Genomic DNA, 17,249 nt, shown 5'->3' on the forward strand with positions numbered 1-17,249 from the left:
AGGTAGCTTCTAGCATACGAAAGATTGGGTTTGGGTCTGACTCAGCCGTGCGGCCTATCTGGGGGGTATCTGCAAGGCTGGTCGGGGTGTCAGTGGCTTTTGAGGTCAGGGTTTTGGGGTGGGTTGTGTTTTTCCCTCTCAGCACATTCTTGATAATTTTGTTGGGTCCCACTGGTCGAGGTGCTGGCGGCTGGAGCCTGGTAATTCTCACATTCACCCACCTCCTCGGTCCTCTGAGGACCACTGTCCATGTTCTACCCGTGGCCCAGCTAGGGTGATCTGGCTGTAGGACAGTCATGTTATAACTTACACATCCCCGTAGTCTGGGCTGTGCATTGTGGTCTCCGCAGCCAAAGGGTGCCCAGGTGAACTGTAAGAATTTGTCGGGCTCCTGCGGTTGCCACCCGTCTCCCCATGGTCTGGCATCTGTAACAATGGTTTCGCAGCCCCAATATCCACAATGTCCCCACCCCGGGTAGTCACAGTACCTTTTCCCTGGGTTGGACGCTGGGCACCAGTAAGATATGTACATGAGTATGATGTGCGGGCTTGAGGGCCATATTTTCGGTTGCCCTGGAAACAGATCGGCTATGTGGAATACGAAGGATGGAGCGTTTGCTGTGGTGACCTCTTTGAACACCTTGTCACTTGAAAGATGTTGCATGACCCATCTGAATGGCTGGTGAGGGTAGTGGCCTGGGTCGGCTTGCCCCCCGGCCACAAGCCCCACCAGCAGGATTGCACAGAGACACTGTGCGAGTCTGGGTCTCACCGCCGTGGGACACTCAGGTTCTGTCTGGTGGCTTGGTGGTCCGTTATCTCTCTCTGGAGCAGGGGTGTGTGTATCGCGGGGACGGTCCACGAGCGTGTCCTGCGAACGAAAACTCACAGTTTTCCATTAGTTTAATTCTGAAGGTCAGGTTTGATCGACCTGAGTGGACACCACCTGATCTTGTCCTCCTTTTTAACTGCCGCGTACCCTCGTCCCGTAAGCACCAGTCTCCAGCCCCGTTCCCACTCGCCCAGCTCGTTTTTGACCATGACCTGTGGGCCCTCCTCTAGTGTCTGGGTGGCCCAGTGTTTTCGAATGGGACTGTTTGCTTCATCTCCCCTAGGGAATTGGTTCAGTGCTAATAGCGCGGTTGCTAGCATGCGTGTCTGGTCTCCTGAGGGGATGGATTTGGCAAAGCCCTCTGCCTTTGCCAATACTTCTAACTTGGCTTTTAGGGTCTGATTTGCTCGCTCGACAATGGCCTGTCCGGTGCTGTTATATGGGATTCCCTGCGCTAAGGTGATACCCCACACCGAGGCGAATTCCCGCACTGATTTGGAGATAAAATTGGAAGCATTGTCAGTTTTAATTTGCTTGGGGATACCAAGCCATGCCATAACTGTCAGCCAGTGCTGGATCGTGGCCTTGGAGTTGGGTTTGAGGTGCTGTGTCGCTATGATCACTCCGCTGTAGGTGTCCACTGTCACTGCAAGCCATGCTCGGGTCTTTAGCAGTTCGCAGAGAGTGAAGTCTGACTGCCAGATTTCTGAAGCCTTGAGGCCTCTCGGGTTGACCCCACCGGTCCATAGGGGTGACTTCTGGCAGTGAGGGCAGGTGGCCACTACGTGTCTCGCGTCCGCTGTCGAGATCCCGCATCTCTTCGCCAGTGCTTTGGCCCCTATGTGGAGTGACTCGTGCAGCTGACGAGCTTCCTGCAGCGTCCACACTCCCTTCGCTGCGGCATCTGCTTTGTCATTTCCAGTCTGGAAGAAGCCCTTGACTGGGTTATGGCTGTTGACGTGAATGACGGACACGGTGCCCTGGCGTGAGGAGAGTGCCTCTTCAAGCATGGAGGCCGTTGTGGATGTTGACACACCTGGTCTTGACATGGCTAGGCAGAGCTTTGCCACGAATATAGAGTCTGTCACGATGTTGAGGTGTTCGTCCTGGAAAAGTCCGCACGCCAAGACCACTGCTGCTGCTTCCAGCTGTTGCACTGACAGCGTGGGGTCGCATGTTTTGACGCAATGCCATGTTTCTCCTGTTTGCCACACTGCTGCTGCGGTAGAAGTCATGGAGGAGGCATCTGTAAAGACCGTTGGCCCTGGTTGCGGTCGGTCCATGACCTTCGGTGGCACATCTATGTCGACAATGGTCAGTAGCTGGGTCCAGGGTGGTTTGGTGGCGTAGGAGATTTCTCCTCCAAAGCCAGTGAGAGCGAGGGCCAGGTGCTCCGATATCGCAGTTGACTCCGTGGTCGGTCGCTTGCGGAAGGGGAGGTGGATCCTTGCCGGCTCGGTTCCCAGGTGTCTCAGGGCGAGTCTCCTGCCTTTTATGATGAGGTTAGCAACGCATTCAACTCCTGGGGAGAATGCGTGAGTTGGTCTTCCGAGGACCACCCATTGGATCGGCTGGGATTTTTCGGAAGGTCCTTGGGCAAGTGCTCCTACTCCTCCCTTCTGCGTGAAGTGGACGTATAAGTCCAGTGGTACGCTCGGGTTCCACCTGGCAAGCAGGCTAGTGGACATCTGACGTTCGATGAAGTCGAGGGATTTCGTTGCTTGCGGCGTCAGCTCCTTGGGGTCCCAGGGGTGTTTTCCTTTCAGGAGGTCATACAGGGGGTCCATGACCTCTGGGGGAACTAGGACGATGTTGCGGAGCCACTGCAGAGATCCCACGAGTCGCTGCATGTCGTGGAGGCTCTTGATGTCTCGGCGGACCTTTATCCTGGGTGGGGTCACGTAGGAGTTTGTGATCCCCACTCCCAGGAAGGTCACGCACGGTCCTCTCTTGATCTTCGTGTTTGCCATCTCGAAACCGTTGGCCTGGAGGGTTTCCGTGATCGTGGACACTAGGTGATCCACTTGGCTTGCTGATGGTGCAGCGACGAGGATGTCGTCCATGTACTGAATGATGGTCGCAGCAGGGTGGGAGTGTCGGACTGGCATCAGTGCCCTGTCCACGGTGATCTGGCATATGGTCGGGCTGTCCACAAGGCCTTGAGGTAGCACCTTCCATTGGAAGCGGAGGTTAGGTCGCTCGCAGTTCGGGAACACGACGGAGAAGGCGAACCGTTCTTTGTCCTCGGCATGCAGGGGTATTGAAAAGAAACAGTCTTTGATGTCCAGCACTGCGCATGGCTGCCCTTTGGGGATGGCTGAGTTCGCGGGCAGTAGTGTCTGAACTGGACCCATGGGCTGAATTGTCTTGTTCACTTCCCTCAGGTCGTGGATGAGGCGGTAGCCTTCTCCTGATCTCTTGGGGATTACAAACACAGGGGTGTTCCACGGGCTGGTGGAGGGTTCAATGTGGCCCTTTTGTAGCTCGCGGTCGACCAGTTCCAGCAAGGCTGTCATTCGAGGCTTTGACAGGGGCCACTGCTCAACCCATATGGGGTCTGGTGATTTCCAAGTCAGTTTGATTTGCAGCAGTGGGTGTACGGCAGTGGCCCTCATTATAAATTTGTAATCCTGACTCCTAGCATAGCAAGGATGTCTCTTCCTATCAGGGGTGGGGAGTTTTGCAAGATGTAGGGGTGGATTGCTACTGTTTGTTCTGGTCCTTTCTTTGTATGGAGCGTTATAGCTACCAATTGGGTGCTTTTCCAAGCTCGGGACAACCCTCCCACCCCGTTCACTGGAGGGACCTCCTTGTACTGCCAGTGCCGGGGCCATAGGGCTTGGGGTAGGATTGTGCAGTCTGCTCCTGTGTCTGCCCAAAACTGAAGCCCTATTACGTAGCAGTCCCGACTGCCATAGAGGCGGCATGTCCCCCAAACTTTCGGGGGTTCCTTCCCTATTTTCAGGGCCAGGGCCACCCAGGGGTCCCGACTTGGGCTGCCCCCTGTTGACCCTGTGGCACAGGCGCTGCTTGCGGTGGCGGTGGGTACGAAGGCGCCGCAGGCTGTGCTGTGAGACTCGTTGGCAAGGGTATGAAGTTGGCTGCTTCCTGTGGGAGAATGGGGTACGAGGGCTCCCCGCCCCATTGGGGGTTGGCATGGATGGGCCGCCTCATATTCGCAGCGGGAGGAGGCTGGGTGCGGCCCGCAGGCCCCCTCCCTTTTCCGTTTCCCTGGAGCCGGGACCTGCTTTCCCTAGCAAGATGCCCCTTCCTCCCGCAACCCCAGCAGGATCCCCGCGGGCATGTTTGGGGTGGAGGCGCTGCGGCGGGCCGCCGTGCCGGCTGGGGGCAGCTCACCGCGATGTGACCCGCCTCACCGCACTTGAAACACGCCATGGCATTGGTCAGGGTGTGGACGGCTGCCTGAATGGGCGTCAGGTGTTCCTCCCTCACTACGTGTCTGATCATGTCAGCCAGGCTAGCTCCGGCTGGCAGGGAGCGTAAAATATCCTTGGTAATAGAGTTGCATTGCTGGCGCAGGCAGTCGGCTACCACGGGGCCCCTTGCCTCTGCCGGCAGGGTGGAGGAGTCTATCGCTGCCTGCAGGCGATCTACGAACTGTGTGAAGCTTTCGCTCTCTGCCTGCCTCACGGTGGACCACGGTGCCGGCTTAGCCACGACTCGGGAGGCTGCGCGGATAGCCTCTCTGGCAGCCCGAGTGGTTGCCCTGACCTCCTCAGCCTGCATCTGCACAGCTTGTTGTTGCGGCGTGATCATATCATCATGTTTTCCTATCAGTCTGATAAGCTCGATCTGTGTAGGGGCTGCCTCGCGCCAGACGCTTGGGCTAACTGCTTCCTACAATTATCCTCCCATTCCTGTCTGAAGACAATCATTCCCGCACCATCAAGTATCATGCGCCCTATTCGTTCGATATCAAAGGGAAGCAAGTCATCGTTGCTAAAAAGACCATCGATTAATGTGGTGACTATGGCCGAGTTGATCCCTTTTTCTGCGATGGCTTTGACAATTGACTGTATATCCTTTGGGTTTATCGGGGTATATACCCTTTGTTGGTTCCCTTCCGGACCGGCGAGCCTCACCGGGAAGGCTTGTATGGCGGCCACTGGGGACCATTCAGCACAGGCTATCTTTATTTTCCCCCAGTCAGTAAACTGGGCTGGTTTGTATTGTAGTTGTTTTTCGGCGCGGCTTAGAACTTTACTCGGTTTTGTTTCAAACTGTGCTGGCTCCGTTTCGTCCGTCTCGGAGTCATAGCCAGCCTCCGTCAGCTCCTCTGAGCTGGTGGAGCTGTCGCTGGTCTCCGAGCCGGAAGACGAGTGCCAGTGCACTTCCGGGGCTCCGCGCCGTTTTGTCCGGCCCCGAGCTCGCTCCTCCCCGTGGGGGTGGTTCTGCTCCCGCCCCCCCGGCTCGCCGCGCCTCCCGCGGGGGGTGGTTTCTCCCTTATATGGTGGCGGCGCCTGGCGCGGCCGCTGGTTGGCTCCGCACTCCGTGCCGCTCTCCGCCCCTTTCTCCCGCGCACGCGCATCCCCGAGATCGCGCACTTCCCGGGTTTTCGCCCCTCTCTACGGCTCCCGGCGCCATTTTCAAGGGGGTAAGAAGACGGCATGGCGGCCACGTTCTCCCGAGCCGCGGTTTCTGCGTCTCGGGCTTTTTTCGCCAGCCCTTGCCAGAAGCGCTCCGCGTGCCGTTGCGTCTCCGACAACTGATCGCGGGCCGGTGGCGGCGGCGGGACGGAGGAATTTGCGGTCTCTCGGGGGGTTCGAGCGGTGGGGGTTTTTTGGGGGTTTTCTGCGGCGGGGGTGTCTCGGGGGGTTTCTGCGGCGGGGGGTGGGCTCTGATCTGGGGGAGGGGGTGTCGCGCTGAGCCCCCCCGGGTCCCCGCCGCCGGGCGAATCACTCTCAGGGGCAGTCTGCGTTCCCGCTCCCACACCGAGTTTGGGAGTAACTAATAAACACGTGCGCGCCGCGCTCCATGTCTCCTGCTCTTCTATCGCTTTGCGTAGGGCTTTCTCTACTTTGCCCCATGCTTTAAGGTTTTTGCCACTGCCTGAGGATTTTGTGTCCTCGGCTAGCGCGGCAGTGCATTTTTCCCATATTTCCGGATGTAACACATCCACAGGGCGCTCAATTGCCCCAAGCTCAAGCAATCTCGCTATGGCAAGATGAAAATCCTTGAGCTTACACCCAATACCCCACTGCGTATGAATGGCACTTACGATCCTTGCTATTGCGTCCATGACGCTCGCGGATCCCGGGGACGTCTCCCCTACGCCTAGATACGGTTTGACCGTTCCGGCTGCTGCTCCCGTCCAGGTGTATCCCGTCCGCCGGGGGAATTTTTCCTTTTTTTCTTCTTTTCTCCCGGGTTTCGGCACCAGTATGTTGCCTTTATAAAGGGCAACCAGCGACCTGGTTCAGGTGGCAGCACGGCGGCCTGGCCTCTCCAGGCCGCTCAGGCTAATCAACACACGCAGATACCAATGTGGCAGACGGTCGAAAAGCCTTTATTATCCTATCTCGTGGGTTTAAATAGTCTTGGGGGTTTTTGCTACGTCAGAGGGGGGTTGGGGGGTCTCAGGGTTTAGTCGGGAGTGGAAATTTACCAAGGCAGGTGTGGCTACATGCTTCTGGGGCTTCTGGGGTTAATAGATAACGTGGGGAAGGGAGAAGGGGAGGGGTCTATCTTTCCGTAACATCCCGTGATCTTCCGCTCGCCTGTCCCTTACCTACCACAGATTTGCTGGCACAGAAAGCCAAAATTTGGAAGATTCTGGGTTCTGGCTCCAGCACCATCCAGATCTGCTGTTTGCTGGGACCACCAGTGCACATATTAGGAAATTTTTTGGTGCCAGAACAACCAAAGTCCAGTAATTTGCTGGCACAGAAACCCAAAAGCCAGAAATTTCCAATCCTGAAACCAGCCAGGTGTGGTGTTTGCTGGGACCACCAGTGCCCAGCTTTGGAAGCTTCTTGGTGTCTTCACAGCCCAGGTGTAGCAATTTGGTTTTCAGCTACCTGAGGAAGAGAAGGCTCCGCTCAGACTGTGGCTTTCCTTTTTCTTGGAACTGTTTAACCCAGCTCTAGACAGAAAACCCAGAAAAACACCGGCAGCTCACACCTGTGGCCCACCGAGGTCTGGGACCCTGCATTCCAGGGCCAGAGGGACTGAGAAGAGACCTAGTGAGCCAACTACAGCCCACAAAAAGGACTTTCTGAATTGCCATCTCTTCAGAACTGAGAGGGGTTTTATTTCATATTATTCATGCTTGTGAATACTTTACTTGATAAATAAACTGGTTTTTTTCATTTTTCTCCAGGGAAGTCTTCTCCTGAAATAGTAGGGGGAGGGGCCACTTGAACTTGATTTGTAGACGGACTCCTTTTGGAGGTTTCCTCACAAAATTTGCCCTAAACCAGGACAGTCACAATTGTGCCACTTCACCAGTGGCACAACTCCCCAGACCCCCAGGAAAAGAAAGGACATGTAACGTTCTCCAAACATTTGGCCTGCTTTGCTGCAAAATACATGCTGCACACACAGTGCAGTGTGGAAAGCCAAGAGAAGCTGCAGTAGGTGGCAAATCTTGGGACAGAAGCTCGACCTTGTTCTCCATGAGAGGTTCTTGACAAGAGCAGACAGGAGAAGATTCCTGGAAAAGTGCAACAGCTTTCCAGAAGTGAAATGAAGATGAAAGAAACTATCAAAAATGTTTTCCTCTTTATTTCTATGCTCCCCTCTTCCATGTTGCACGACTTCTCCATGATGTGAATTCCAACTGAATCTCACCTCTAAGATGGGTCACTTAGCAAGTTATAAACACTCTAAAATACCATGAGCTACACACAGTTTTCCTTCCCCTGTTTTTACTGGAAAGCAACGCTGGAGACATAAGTGCAGTGCTTGGGTCACGTATGAATCCTACACCAAGGGAATGTGCCCCAATAGTGTTTGAACCTCAGCAAGGACAATGCACAGCAGCGACACAGCGGAGGGGATTTCTCTGCCAGTGTGCAGGAGTCAGGACTCTGGATCTGGGCTCAACACTGCAAAGTTCCCGTGTTTGGACAGAGGAAGGGGCTGTCCCCGGGGCGCGTGGGGCTCGGCCGTTGGGCAAGCGGGGAATGGACACGTGGACAAACGGCCTCGGTGCTTCAGTTGCAGAGGCAGCAGCGGCGGCGGCGGCAGCAGCGGCGGCAGCAGCGGCAGCAAAAGCAGTTTTTCTCTTCTTTCTCTTTCTCTTCTTTCTCTCCGGCTGTGGGACACCTTCCTCTCGGTGTCCCTCACCCGCTGTCCCTCCCCTCTCCCCGCCTCCTTCTCCCCCATGCCGGGCCGGGACATGCCCCCGGCCCGCCCCCGGCCCCGGGCGGGGCTGCCCCGTCCCCGCCCCCGCCCGCCCCGCCGCGGTCTCGCCTCCGCCCGGCTCTGGGCGTGCTGGCGGTGGCGCTGCTGGGCGGGCATCAGCGCCTGGGGCTGGGCCCTTTGGCTCCGCCTGGCCCGAGCCCGGCCCTGGCGCAGGCTCCGGCCCCGGCGCAGGCTCCGGCTCCTCCCGGGCCCCGCGGAGGACACACGCGGCACGGCCGCTGCCGCCTCCGCCGCGGCTTCCCCGGCCCGAGCTCCGCTGCTCAGCAGCGCAGCCGCCGGCCCCGAGCCTCCCGTGTCCCGTTCCCGAGACCGAAGGCCTGGGGATGGCCGGCCCGGGGCGGTTGAGGGGCGCTCGGGGGCCGCTCCTGGCCCCGGGCCGAGCGCTGACAGCCGCGTCCCACCCGCAGGGAAGGCGCAGGAGGCGCTGCAGCAGCGCTACCGAGTGGGTTCGCTGCTGGGGCGCGGCGGCTTCGGCAGCGTCTTCGCAGCCACGCGGCTCTCGGACAATGCCCCGGTGAGCAGCGGGGCCGGCGGCGGGCGCAGGAGGAGTAGGAGGAGGAGGAGGAGGATGGAGGAGGATGGAGGAGGAAGAGAAGGAGGAGGAAGAGAAGGAGGAGGAGGAGGAGGAGGAGGCGGAGGGGGAGGAAGAGAAGGAGGAGGAGGAGGAGGCGGAGGAGGAGGAAGAGAAGGAGGAGGAGGAGGTGGCGGAGGAGGAGGAGGAGAAGGGAGGAGGAGGATGGGGCTCGGCAGGGCGGGCGGCGAGCTGAACCCGGTGGTGCCTTTGGTTTGCAGGTGGCCATCAAAAGGGTGCCACGGAACCGCGTCCGGCACTGGGACGAGCTGGTGAGTGAGCGGGGCCAGCGGGAACAGCCGGGCCGTGCCGGGCGGGGATGAGGTGAGGCCCGGCATGGGGGAAGCCACCAGGACCCCTTGATGGGGAGCGGGCGTGGGGCCAGCGCAGGGCGCAGAGCATCCCGGGCTGGCTGAGGGGTTCCCCAGCCCTGGCAGGACATCAGTCCCACTGGTGGCACCGTGGTCCTCCCGCAGCCCGACGGCACCAGCGCACCCCTGGAGATCGTGCTGCTGGACAAGGTGTCCACTGGCTTCCCTGGTGTGGTCCAGCTGCTGGAGTGGCTTGAGCTCCCCAACAACATCGTGATGGTGCTGGAGCGGCCAGAGCGGTCTCAGGACCTCCTGCATTTCATTCGGGCACGGAGGTTCCTGTCTGAAGAGGTGGCACGGCAGCTGTTCCGCCAGGTGCTGGAGGCCGTGCGGCACTGCACCAGCCGAGGGGTCCTGCACCGCAACATCAAACCAGAGAACATCCTGGTTGACCTGGCCACTGGCCAGGCAAAATTGATCGACTTTGGCTGTGGCACCTACCTGCAAGACACAGCCTACACTCACTTTGCAGGTGAGCCTGGGCAGGGGTGTGCTCCCGGTCCCGCCACCTCATGGCCCAACATCTCACAGGCCAAGCTGGGTGTGGCAGCGAGGATTCTCCCTTTTGCTGCCAGTCAGGGTACTGAGCCTTCCCCTGAGTTGCTTTTGAGCGGGGCTGGGTGGGGAGGCATCTTCCAGCCCCACTGGCAGCCTTTGCTCACCACTCTGCCTGGGGCTGGGGTTGGAGCAGCAGCAGCCAGCCCGACAAAAGCACCCGTGGGTGGGGGTAGCATAGGAGGGAGCCAGAACCAGTGCACCAGCCAGTTTGGTGTGCAGGTGAGAGGAAGGGCTTGGGCTGCTCCACTCACCTTGTTTGCCTTGGCTTCATAATATTTTTAGGGCACTGCAGGCAGGGAGGATAAGGAGATGATTTTTCCCCCAGCCCTGAGTGGGTTTTTGCTTTGCATGTCACGGTCAGGCCTTGCCGGGGCTTCTGCTGCCCTCTTCCAACACCAGTGGCTTCTTGTCCAGCCCTGAGTTTGTACACATGTCCCAGGTGCTGGCGAGAGTGCAGCAGTCGCCCCGTGTGCCACTGGGGCGGCCCCTGCACGCCCAGGGATGCTGGGGCAAGGCTCTGGAAGCAGCAGCAGCATCCCCCTGATGAACTCCATCTGTATTCCATAGGAACACTGTCATACAGCCCCCCGGAATGGACCCACTTGGGCTGGTACCATGGCGAGGCAGCAACGATCTGGTCCCTGGGCATCCTGCTGCACCAGATGGTCTGCGGGCAGCACCCTTTCAGGAGGGGCCGGAAGATCAGCTGGGACCATCAGCTCTCGCTGCCACAGCGGCTCTCTCCAGGTGGATCCTCATCTCTGGCCACGGGGGAATACCAGTGCTGGGAGACAGCAGCAGCTCGTGAGCATCTCGCTCTGGCAGCTGCTGAGGAGGTGGCACATGTCCTGCTCTCCTGCTCTCCTCCACAACAGGGAATTGATGGGAAAGTTTAGGCACAGCTCTGAGCACAAAAGCAGCATGGCCTGGGCATGGGAAGAGTGGGGCAAAGCAGACAGGAGCCTTCTCCAGCTGACCGCTGGTTTCTGGTTTCTCTGCCCAGAGTGCCAAGATCTTATCAGGTGGTGTTTATCCATGCACTTCTTGGACAGACCTTCATTAGAAGACCTGTTCTGTGATCCTTGGATACAGGATATTCACCTGCCATAGAAAAAGGGAGAGAGCCACATGCACACTTTGCTCCAGGGCCCTGGTAAGTTACAGGTCCACACATGCCCTGGCAATCAGAAGCAAGGAAACCCAGACTTTTTTCCCTGCCTGTATCAATGCACTGGGATTGTTGGGTGGGAACACGCAGCCCTTGTGCTGGAGCTGAGCTGCTCTGCCCAGCTCTGGTGGCTGCCATCCGAGCTGGTTTTGCTTGTCCTGCTTCCCTGACAGCTGGGGCCCTGGGCAGAGCCCTGACAGCCTGGTCTGACCCCCAGGGAAGGAGAAGGAGTCCTTGGAGAAGCTATACCAGGCGGGGCTGCTGCTGCTGCTGGAGACAGCGACGAAAACATCAAGGATGACAACCTCTTCCTCAGCCTGGCCACTGGCAGCTGAAGATGATGGACTTGTGGCACCATCTTCAAAGCCAGGCTCCACAGCGAATTCGCAGATGAGTCCACAGCCGGGGAAATGCTCCCAGATTTGGGCATTGCTCAGACTGGCTGGGAACAAAAGTTTCTCCCTTTGCTGGGGCAGATGCAACTTCAGTCGGCTGCCCAGCTGCTTTTTGTCAGGGCTGGGGGCATGGGCTGGGGTGGATACAAGATGGGAGTGGGCTCCTGGCCCTGCCAACAGCCCCCAGCACCCAGCATGGCCTGGGCTGAGTCTGGGGCTGGGGCTGGGGCTGGGGCAGCCAGCCCGGCACAGAGAAACCCCCATGGCGGGAGCAGAGGTGGGATTCCAGAACCTGTGCAGGGGCTGCTTTGCTTTGCGGGCATGGAAGGGCTTGGGCTGCTCCACTGCCCTTGTTTGCTTTGGGATCACCGTTATTTTGGGGGGCAGTGCAGGAGGGAAGAGAGAAAGTGTGGCCTTCTCTCCCCCATGGGTGGGATTTTCCCTAGCATGTAGGGGTTGGGCCTTCCTCAGACCTCTGAGAGAGATAAGAGTTTTTTTCTTGTTTCCCCTTGTCTCTAATCTCTTTTCAACAGTTTGTTGTTTGTTTTTCTAGAGGAAGCGTTCTATGTAAGGTCCAGTCTGGATTGGGAAGTGCCTGGGAGCAGCTGCAGTGTGGATGGGCCGTGCCCTTGGAGAAGGCTGAGGGCATCGTTTGGGACCAGCTTTTCTCCCAGCGGAGGATGGCGTGAGGTGAGTCCCCGTCTGCTTGGCATGGTGGGATCAGAGCTTTTGGGAGACGGCAACAAGCACAAGGAGGCTCCTGCTCTGGGCAGCTGCTGAGGGGCTGGATGTGCTGTGGCTGGCTGCAGGCTGGGAATGTCCTGCCCTCCTGCTCTGCTCCCAAAGGCAGCAGTGATGGGCAGCTCTGGGCACAGCTCTGGGCACAGCCAGCATGGCCTGGGCTCTGTGGGCAGCTGGGACAAGGGGACAGCAGCCTTCAGCTGACGGGGCTTTCTGGTTTCTCTCCTTGCAGCCGGGCTCTGCGGGTGCTGAGGCTGCTCTGGGCTCTGCCAGGGCTCTGCTGGGCTCTGCCGCGGGCACAGCTGGGCTGGCTCTGCCCTCACATTGCTCTGACAGCTTTGCATCAGACGAGCCCGTTGGAGCACAGTGCCTGAGCTTTCTGCTTTGGCAGGTGAGTGAGACTCCCCTGCAGGCCAGGAGATTGCAGCTGGGGACACACATCCAATTGGCAAGGACCCAAACTCTCCATAGTCCCAGCTGAACCCCTGGATCTCCGCAGGAACGCCTGGATCTCCACTATTGATTCTTCATTTCTTTTTGGCTGCAAGTGTGCAGTTGCACTTTCTTCCTCCTCTAGAAGTGCCACGAGTGGGCCAAAGCTGGCAAGTGAGCCGTGTTCCTGAGGCAGTGCAGTCTGGAGCTGATGGATGGAGAATTGCCCTTCCCACTTCCAAACCAGAGCAAAAAGCCGTAAGTGGGATTTTTCATCCGTAAGAAACCCCTGACAATTTCAGAGGGAATGTGCAGCTCATTCCCAGAGTGAGAAGGAAGGTCATCTTCTAAAGGATTTGGGGTTTGACAGAGTTGAGATTCCCAGTCCTGCCTGGAGCTGGAAGGGCCCAAATCAATTTCCTATTGCTTCGACCACAATTTAAAAAAAAGAATGTTGGAAACAAACCCCAAAAACTGTAAAAAAGGCTGTTGAGGTCAGTAAGATGGATCCATGCCATCAGCACATTTACAATGTAAATAAGTGAGTTCTCTTTTTAAAAAGATCATTTACCTCTTAATACAAAGTTACAGAAGTTGTTACAGCATTTTTGAGAGAAAGAGGGCATGAATTGTGAAAGTTGAGCTACTCCAGGCTAGGCCTCAGATTGAGGCCTGGTGGGGCCCTCAAAGCCTCTGACGCAGTTAGAAATTCAGAGTTTGTGGCGCAGGTAGAAAATAGTCTTAAAGTACTGTGGGGACCACGGGGGGTGAACTAGTATAGGTTTTATGGTGTACAGTGCAGGCCGTTTTAAGGAAAAGGTAAACAATGTTAGCCTACCAATCAGAGTGTCTTTGTTTCTGTAAACTATATAGAAGCTTATATAAACTACCGCCTGATTTTGAATAAACGGAGAACGTTGCATTAATCATATTGATTGGATGTGCGTTTGTCTTGTCCAGTTTCCCGTTTCCCTGAGGTTCCCTGGCTTTAAGTGGCGCCCGCACAGGGACTCAGGAGGCTCCGAAAAGGCTGCCAAATTACTTTTAGAGTAACGGGCAGCTGAGTGAGTCGCGCGACGAAAATTCAGGTCCAAATCACCTCATGGTGACGGGACCGGGATCCCAAATTCACTTTTTGTGAACGGGGATCAAGTGGGACGGAGCAGAAGTCTCCAAACTCCGAATTGGGCCGTTCCCAATGGGAGGAAAAAGACTCTTCGCATTGTTGTTTGTTTGCGAGAGTCCGTTGGAGCAGTGGGAAGACCTCGGCGTTCACAAAGGACCCGAACGGCGGGTGTGGATGTGGCCGAGGCCGGGAAGCTGGAGCAGGGGTGCTGCCTTGCCGAAGAAAAGCGAGCGGAGCAACCTGCAGAGGTTGGAGGTAAGCCGCGAAGGGGAAGAAAGGGGACGTATCAAGAACGTCTGAGGAAGAGCACCGCGATTTCTTTCACATATCCTCTCTGAGAGAGGGAAAAAGATAAAAAGAGTCCGATCTTATGCAAGCAATTGACTCGGGGGGCAGAAAAGACAAGAAAACACTATTAGAGCTTGGAGGTGTTTGGAAGAAAGTTTTATATACCTTACAGAGCAGGGCCGCGGACAAAAAGCAGCGGAAGCTGCAGTTCAAGCATTTGAGCAGTTCACATCAGAACAGATAGAAGTTCGGAAGCCATCTCGGGTTGAAAAATTTTTTAATGTTTGTAATATGCGGCCAGTGCGAGGGCAGGAAGCTCCAGTCAGCCCCTCTGTCAGAGATTTTGTCGCTCGTTGGGAGGAAAACGCGGAGCCGGGTGGCGCGGGGCCGGCCGGCGCGAGACAAAGCAGAGATGCGGCTGCGCCCGGAGCGGAAGTCTGCTCACGAGCGGCGGATGTTAACAGCTCAGCGGTTTCGCGAAATGCGGCAGACCAGGAAGTGACCCTCCCGGGTCCCTCGGGAGGCGGGGAGACACCTGAGGAGGCAGGCGGAGTTGGTGACGAAACAGGGCTGAGTCAGGAGGAGGAACTCAGGGGCGGAGATCAAGGCAGAGACCAGGGCGGAGACGGGAGCGAGGTGGCGCCGGCCCTTTGCCCCCCCGCTGCGGCAGCGGCGGCGGCTGCCGCGGGTGCGTGCATGCGCAGACGCACGGCTCGCCGGTACCCGGCGGCGGCGGCGGCGAGCACCGGCCAGCCACGTGGGCGGACCGCGGAGCGGCCGGCAGAGCGGGGCCGGCCGGAGCGGGGCCAGCCGGCACCGAGCCTGAGGCGGCCCCGGGGCGGAGCGGACATCGGCCAAGACACAGAAGGTTCCTTGTTGCCGAGCAACAGCGCAAGGGTGGAGACGGCCATTCCCCGGGGCTCGGCCGCGCTGGAGTCGGAGCAGGCGGGGCGCGGCCGCATCAGGAACGTCTCCTCGCCCGTCCCCACAGTGACACAGCAAGGACGGGAGCGAGACGGCACCGTCCCGTTCTCCTCCCCCTTCCCCCCCCCCCCCGCAGCACCCCGCAATGGCGGCGGAGACGCTGCACAGCCTGGTTGCCATGGTAACAACAACCCCGAGAGCAGCAGCGCCACCGATGGCGAGATGGCAACACTACAGCAAAAATTTCAACAGCATTTTTCCAATTCCTTGCAAGAGACAAAAGACGTAATGAAAAAGTATAGCAATACTGAGTGTTTTCCAAGAAACCAAGAGGGATGGACATTATGCAAATCAAAGTTATTTCAAATACAATGTGGATGAAAATTACTGTAAAACACAAAAGGATAGAAATGTTAATAATTATTTAATTGCTAAAAATGTCTTTGAAAGCAAAGATTTGAGAAAAGTCAGTCAGATGGAATGTTGGCATTGAGTTCACAATTTCTGTTTTTGAGTTTTGTAGATAATAAGATAAATGATAATTGTCAAGTTTTTGTAGGTAATGATAAATAGTAATGATTGTTACTAATGTTATATGAATGCTTGACAAGATTGTTTTAAACTATTTTAAACATTTCTTGTTAATAGGTTGATCATATAATGTAAGTTGTCTGATTTTTGTGATAAGAATTATTATTAAGATGTTACGGTATTGAGGTGTTGTTTTAATATTTACAGTCAGTTTTCATATGTTTTATGGGGTTTTTTTTTTAGGTGATTGATTGTGAGATGTATTTTACAGGATCCTGTGTGTTTGATTTTTTAACTACTCATGTGTTTTCTTTATTCAATTTTCTATGCAGCTGCAGTTCATCTTTTAGAAATTTATAGTCCAAGTTCTGGTTCAAGATTTCAGACTTCAAATTTTCAGATTTTTGAAGAAAAGGTTTGTTGTATTTAGAGAATTTTTGTCTTGAAACAAATTTTAGACAGGTTCAATTATTTGATGTTTTGATAAATTGTTAATAATAAGGTTTTTCACTTATAACTGTTATTTTTAAGACCCTTGCTTTAAACATATCCTCCAATTAGAGTTCGAGCTCTGGCCAGGCTCTGGCTCTACGTGGATGGTGTGATTGATCCAGGTGTTTTCTGCATCAAAAAGGTATTCAAGTCCTTTTGGCTTGACAATTTGACCATACAGGACAGCTGAGCCTCAAAGGAGGTTTTGGAGAGACATGATCCGGACATGTTTTATCCAAATCTCTGTTGTTTTAAGGTTTTTCAGCTGCTGCAGACTCTGGGATGACAATTTGATAGTGTAGCACTTGGTAACTGTGATTTTATATGTAATATTGATTGTGTATTATTTGATTGATTTTTATTTGTTGTTAGTTTCTTTACTATATGCATTGTTTTGTTCTTAATGTTTTTCATGTTTATAACAAAGATGTTGATATTTCCATTTCTTCATGCAAGTTTTAGGGAACAGAATTGAGAGAGGACCCTCCAGTCCCTGTGGGGGTGTTGGGTTTGTTTGTGTTTTAACAGGTGCAGAATCTAGATGGATTTCAGTGAAGAATGTGGAACTTATCAATTGCAAGAGGGCACTGATCTCTCCACAAGTGGATCAGAGGATGCACAGCAAAAGTGGATTGTGCAAAGATTTGTGTTTCACCCACAGAAGATCGTGGGCTTTGAGTTTTTTTTTTTTATAAGTGTGTTTTTAATGATGTTATAGAATTTTTTTTTGCTAAGTTTTTAATAAGTTTTAGTAATGCCTGTGATTTTTCTGTTCATCTTGCCATTGTCTTTCAATGGCAAAAGAAAAAGAGGGAGGTCCCAACGGGGATCAACAGAAATTCTACTTGAGTGAGTGTTTTTACCTATCCAACCAAGAAGTCGTGTGATGGACAGGACAGATGCTCTTGCTGCATTGATACGAAAAGGCAGAAACAGAATTTTAAGAATAGATGAAACAGAAAAATAAGTTGAAATATCATAAGTGTGAAGTTAGATTTATCAGAAGTTAGTTTATTAGAAGTTATAGTTTATGTTTAGAATTAAGATTGTTTCTTTCATGTTAGACAGGGCATTCAAGAACCTGAGAAGAATGTGGTGGGCCTCAATGTTTTTATTTCGTACTTGTTTAATTTTGGAGTCTCGTTGGGTCCCATGGCAGAGTTCAAGACTTGGACCTGAGCTCAAATAAGTTTAAATAGCACTCTGGGAGCGCAAGCTGTTGCATTTGTGCAAAACCTTAAATTTACTGATGATAGTTTTCAAGAATTTGGTCTTTTGGGTTCTGTCCCAGGAAATTACTGTTTGATATTTGGATCTTATGCTACCAAACCAACTCAAGAAAATGGAAAATTGACAGATGACAACACTTGATTGTCTCCCAGATCACCATTGTATTACAACTATTTAGAATATTGTAACAATTCGACTCCAAGA

The sequence above is a fragment of the Taeniopygia guttata genome, chromosome 25 (genome assembly GCF_048771995.1).
Source record: "Taeniopygia guttata chromosome 25, bTaeGut7.mat, whole genome shotgun sequence".
NCBI classification, from domain to species: domain Eukaryota; kingdom Metazoa; phylum Chordata; class Aves; order Passeriformes; family Estrildidae; genus Taeniopygia; species Taeniopygia guttata.